This window comes from Melanotaenia boesemani, chromosome 4 (assembly GCF_017639745.1).
Source record: "Melanotaenia boesemani isolate fMelBoe1 chromosome 4, fMelBoe1.pri, whole genome shotgun sequence".
NCBI classification, from domain to species: domain Eukaryota; kingdom Metazoa; phylum Chordata; class Actinopteri; order Atheriniformes; family Melanotaeniidae; genus Melanotaenia; species Melanotaenia boesemani.
Genome location: NC_055685.1, coordinates 7598606 through 7604782, shown reverse-complemented (window position 1 = coordinate 7604782; position 6177 = coordinate 7598606). Strand labels below are relative to the sequence as shown.

General features: G+C 39.9%; 1 protein-coding gene across 1 annotated transcript in view; it reads left to right on the top strand.

Moving 5' to 3' along the window:
* Positions 1-1640: 1640 nt before the first annotated feature.
* The window catches only part of si:ch211-214c7.4 (flocculation protein FLO11), a 25930-nt gene continuing 21393 nt past the window's right edge, over positions 1641-6177 (top strand). The window contains exon 1 of the mRNA XM_041982314.1: positions 1641-1826. The gene's annotated coding sequence lies outside the window, so the exon portion shown is untranslated. The remainder of the gene's footprint in view (positions 1827-6177) is intronic.

Here is a 6177-nt window from a genome sequence, read left to right as displayed (position 1 = left end):
ACAGTCCTGCTAAAGCAAAGCTGCAGGAACAGAGAAAAATATGTGCACTGATGGGTCTGTGGCAGATGAATTCTGGGAAGCCTTAACTCAGATTTCCTTTTGCTCATTGCCTTCTCTGTCGAATGTGTCCATTCTTTCTCTCGTCTCTGGGCTTTATTGGAGAAAACAACAGTTGATGTCAGATGTCGTAACCCATTCAGTCTAACTCTCTCTGGGAGTTTCAGGAGACTTTGTGTGCCTCTTCCTTTTCACTGTTTTCTATAATGGACCCTGCAGCTGCATCTCAAAGAAGCAACATAAAAAAAAGCATTCATTTTACATCTATTGTAGCCTTGTACCATTGGAGGGAGGAGATGGCATTAGACTGCAAGTACAGGAAATTAATCATGTAAACCTTACATAAGCTTTCTCAGGTTATCGGCTTTGTAAAATATCAGAGTATAAATCTGATACAGTTGGGAAGGATGATTATTTACCATTTAGATGGTGCAGATTTGTTTGAAAAATGCATTTGTGGGATGAGCAGTAGAGCTGAGTATCTGGGTTGTGCCCATGAAAAACTTGTTAATCTTTCCTGCCAACAGCAAACAGCTTTTTGTGCTACTGAATCTTGTTTGGTGTTGTTTAAAATCTGAAGATACAAGACATAGTTTTTTTTATATTGTATCATAAATTTTGGGTATTTAAGCAGAATCATGCGGTTGTATTTCTTTAATTTCAGACCATTTGTTGAAAGAAAAGCCAACGCTGGTGAGTATTAGACTCTCAATAACTTGTCAAGTGTTTGGTGTTGTCTTGATCTGACATGACTAAATGTGAGCAGTATGATAACTGTTTAAAATACATTTGTCATTAAACCAAGACATTTACTTGCTAAGACATATTGACTGATAATAATATTAGTCACTATGACTATACCATAGAAATAAAGGTATTTATATACTTTTAAAGGAGAGTACCTTAGAAGCTTGGTGGTATAAGATTTATTGACAACAAGCATTGATACAACAAATAAACAATTTATTTAAGAGAACATTCCTTAGTATAAAAAATGATTATGCATAGACTACTCCATGAAACCACTTATTCCAGTGATAAAGGTTTAATGTATTATTATTATTATTATTATTATTATTATTATTATTATTATTATTATTATTATTATTGCGAAATATAATCTGAAGAATGAAACAAAAACAGGGTATTACCGACTCTTCAGGGATATAGATTTAGTTTCTGCTTATGAGTTTTCTAATCTACAGGTATTCCTAATACTAAAGCAATTTGTTCTGTTCGTAGAATATACATATATCTAAATACCTAAACACGGATGTTTGATCAATAATAATAATAATAATAATAATGATAATAAGTAAAATTTCCATGCAGCGAATGGAAGCGCTCCTGTGTGGGTGGAACGTCCGATTCACGCTACAGGGGAGCTCGAGCCTGGGCTCAAGCTGACGTCACTCCTACTTTGCATAACCACAGACATATATGTCTATGTGCATAACCACCAGTTTCACGGCTTTGATAGGGCGGTTTGCGGGATTTAATCTGCATCTTTCTCACCTTGTTTTTCCTTGTGGGCGCCGTGCTTCGCCCTTGTTCTGCAGCTGGATGCTTCGTCACTCCCTCCCCCTCCACACCCACCCCCCCGCCCATGTCCCTTCAAGAGGGAGAGCCGCCTGCCTCCGTTCAAACGTAGAGGGTAACGCACGCGGAGGGGACGCTTGCTGGCTCTATTGTTGGTTCAAAATTACGGCTTCGTCGACAAAGGAGTCTTCTCTCAAGGAGTCTTCGCCGGGGGAGTCGACTGTTAAACGGTACCAGACGTGCTATGTTGTATGGGCTCTACCGCGAGCTGCCATATCACCTCCTCGTTTATGGCTTTTTATGACAAACTAGTCAGAAAATGTCGTTTTGTTCAAAGAGGTACTATTGCTTTTTGTTTCCTTTTTAAATTGCATTTGTCTGAATGCCAGACACACTCGTAGTAGTACTGAGTGACCCGTTTGTAGCTTGACGTGATATCACGGATGTATGTCGTTAGCGGGGCACGGACCCGGTCTGGCAGCGGGTTTCAGCGCCTTTTACTCCCAGAGACACATTTGTTTGTGAGTCAGGTGGTACCAGAATCACTTGGCGCGGCTGTGAACGGTATCTGGTTTTACTGGTGAGTTTCATGTGCTGCACCCAGCCTGCTCCCCCGGCGTACATCTCTATTGTTCTGGGAGGCTGAACTGGGCCTTATTGCTCAGCTGGGGAGGGGAGTTCAGCGTGCCCGTTTCCATACACAAATGGTGTTGTTGGAACTATACTTGAGGCCTGAAAAACACCATTAATGGTTCTTGGAACAGGTTCCAGAAATGGTTCCTTAACAGGGTCCCAGTCAGACTAACAGCGTTGGGCATGGTCTTTGGGCAGGCCGCTTACGTTTCTTTATGTTTTATCTTTATAACCTGATTTACAACTTTAGAACAAGGTGCCATATCTGATATTTACATGAAAAGCATTCTGAATTGGTACCCACAGTAATTTTTAACTAACAGTCTATTTTCATACTTCTTTGCATCCCTACTCATGAAGCTATCCAATTTGTTTAGTGAATCTGGCAATATAAATGCAGAGTAGACTCTACAGATCTCAGTGATGGAGAGATGCTGTTTATCATCCTGGTTTTGGCTCAAATTTGTCATTACATAATCACCGTGCTTTGGACTTGGCTGGGCGTGGTTGGCAGGGTTTGGCTCTTGGAGCAGCAATTCCCTGTTGTAGGATAAGTATTTGACATGTTGACCCTCACAGGGGTGTGTGTTTCTAGTCCCAAAACCCTCCTCATCTCCCAAGTGTGAAACAAAGTGTGAATGACACATGCACATGTCTCACACCCCTGTCATGCATGTTACTGCTTTATGGATAAACTTGGCATCAAATGTCTTATAAATTTTTTTTATTTTTTAAATAACCATTTTATTTTCAAAATTTATAAACTATGAAATGATGGAAATGGATTTTTATTACGCTTTGGCTTTATTTATATTTGGGGTCTTTCTTAAGAGGCAACGTTGAGGTACTCAGAATAGATTAAAATGGAGAGCTTGAGACCCCATCCAGTTTTCCAGCGTGGTTGTCCAATAATCTGTCAGTCGTGTTTTTACTGTTGCACAACTTTCCTTCTCAGGGCCTCATCAGTAATCCTCATAAAATAAAGACATTGAATGTTTGGGTTTTAACCTTCTGAAGAGACTGGGTATGCAATATAAAGATAATGGGTAGTAGTTTTGATCTCTTTGTGCAAGCACAGATTGTATTTGGTTTTAGATGTTATTGGATACTCATATTCTTTCCAGACTGGGCCTCTGTACTGGGATACAGCTGTGTTTTTTAATGCTGCACAATAACTTGTCCTTGTCAGCACCTCCGTTTCCTTTTCCTTTCCCTAACATCTCAACCAGAGGAGCATAAATAGTTCTTTTGATTTCAGTGTGTCCTCTACAGAAAGCTTGGAGCTTTGGAAATAGTATTTTTTCTAAATGTAGAAAAAAAAAAAAACTCCACTTCGGATTTGCGTGTGCTTGGAAGTTTGCTGGCTACACCCTGCAACCAGTTTAGTCTCTCATTTGTGAAAATTGAACCCAAAGTCCCAGCTGGATCTATTTAGGAAGACAGTAAAGGTGTACCTATATTTCATCAGTTCCTTCAAAGTTTTTCTTTTATTTATTTATTTTCTTCAGCGATGGTTGTTAAGCTGTGGGATTGAGAGATGGCTCTTGGCTGAAACTTCCGCCACTGTGGTTTGGAAGCCACCCATTAGGATAAAGTGGTGGAAGCTGTGTTTTTAGGCACTTGAGCTGTCTGAGACTGACGCTGGCCTCAGTGGACCACTGAAATTATTGAAGGAGTAATTCAGCACTTTTAAGTCTGTTCATTGGTTCCTTTTTAGTTTTCTTAATGCCATCCAAAAGCATTTTACCATATCTTGCTATGGAAAATGGCAGATTTGTGCTGAAATGTTTGTTGTACATTTTGACCTGTCTGAGGTGAATCAAAATGTGCGGCAAACCACAAGGGTTATCATATCCTGTTATCCTTTTGCTTCTTTTCACTCATGAGGGGTCAGGCTTGTGTAATTGGTTTGTAAGATATAATGGATTTCAGAGTTTGGGCTGTGGCTCTGGGACTGGCTGGCTGTCAGTGAGGCATGCTTACAAGTTGTGGAATTGCTGTTCATCTGCCCTCAACTCACCCTCCCCAGTCGGAGGCATGGTAACTGATCTGGCCCAGAGGCTGTTCAGCATTGTATTGACTATCTGCCTGCTTGCTTATTGCCTGTTGGCTTGGACAGACGAGAGAGACCACTGGCTGTCGTTAATATGGCAGAACTGATGTCCGCTCTGGCTTGTTTACAGCTTACTGTCCTCTAGACCCAAATCCACATAGAGACTTGGAAAAAAGCGGAAAACATTGTACGGTATAAAAGGTGTCATCCATATTTCCGCATTTCACTCTTTGTGTTTTGGTTCACAGAAGTCTTTTAGATAAAGTTACTTATGCCAGCTGCTCCTCCATCCTTAATCCCCTCATCACCCACCCCCCACTTCTCTCAGTGCCATGCTGTGGGGATGGCGGGGGTTGCAAAGTACAGACAAAAGGGTTGTCTACCCACACTCTCTTTTAATACTTGACATATGTATACTCAGTTGTGCATGCGAACACTTAAAATGACTGGTTATTATTTGACCAGATTTTATTTTAAAAACACAAATGCTGATTTACTACTTAGCCGCTCTATTACCAGCAGCAGGGTTTGTTCATTGGTTTGTGGGTTTGTTTTTTTTTCTTCTTCTTTTTTGAAGACCCTGCCAGGTTTCGAACAGATTGTAACCCATTTTTCTGCACTGTCAGTAGCCTGGGGTCCATGCCGATTTGACAGCTACTCCCTTAAAGGCATACTGATATAAGTCTATTTAAGTTGTAGCCTCCCTAAACCACCTGCTTTAAATGGCTTTATGTAGAGGCTGAGATTCATTTAACGCATGTTCTGTATAGTTTTGATAAGTGACATGTTTTTATGTCCAACCCCCATTGATGGTATTTACACAATTCTTAGACACTCTAAGCATGTTTGTCTTATTACTGTGCTTTTAATATGAAGAGCAGTAGTGAAAACGTATAGTCGAAGTTTTAGCATCTTTGCATGAGTTTAAAAGATTTAACCATTAACATACTGAAAAATTTGTGCCCCTTTGATGTTTTCTTATACCGAGTTCCATCCACGAAACTCTGCACGGGTGTTTGTTGAATTTTATAGCTTTTGCTTGACTTAATATTAGTGGTGGTGTTTTTAGCTAATTCTAGTTGTACTACAGGTGGCTGCCAAGATTCACCATGTTTCCTCTGGTGGTTGGCTCAAGTATTTGCCATGTCTTGCAAAATACCTGCGGTTGTGGTGTCATCCATCTTGTAACTGAAATTGTTCCAAGTGGTTAACGTGCTGTTCTTTTTAACCTTTCTTTTTAAGTTCCCTTGCATCCACATTTTCATCACTACCATCAACCCTCACTCCATGTGCTCTGTTGCTGCAGTCATTGCCATCTTTATGGAGGAGGAATCCTGCATAGAGTCTGTTTTATTTGATATTGATGCACAGCAGTGTTTGGAACTTCCTTGAAATATGCAACTATAGAGACTATTTATTCCAGTTACACAGTTGTTGAGGTATGTATATTACAGAGGCTAATATCACGATGAAGGTAAGCTTTTAATATTTGTACAGCCTTATTGTACAAACGTCTATAAAATTAATCAGTTTGGTGCATAACGGTCTAACTTGTGCTGAGGGACTGGTGTGTTTTGGGTCTTTCGATTTTAAAAATAGAAATTTTAAATTGGGAAGAACAGATGCATTTTAACTAGTTTCCCAGAGGATTGTGTGTTGTTTTTTTTCTTTTGTTTGTTTTTTTGTTTTTGTGAGACATTGGTTTTCAGCAAAGAAGGAATGCATCTCCATAAATCTGTCCTCCCTCAGTGTCCCACACAGTGGCTCTGTGTGGGATGCACATTTATTTCCTTGCCAGTGTTTTAGTCCTGATGAGGAACATATCATGTGTTAAGTGTGGTCATCTCTAGTATAGTTATCTTTGATATTTATTTAGCCGGTAAAAAGGGGTGAAA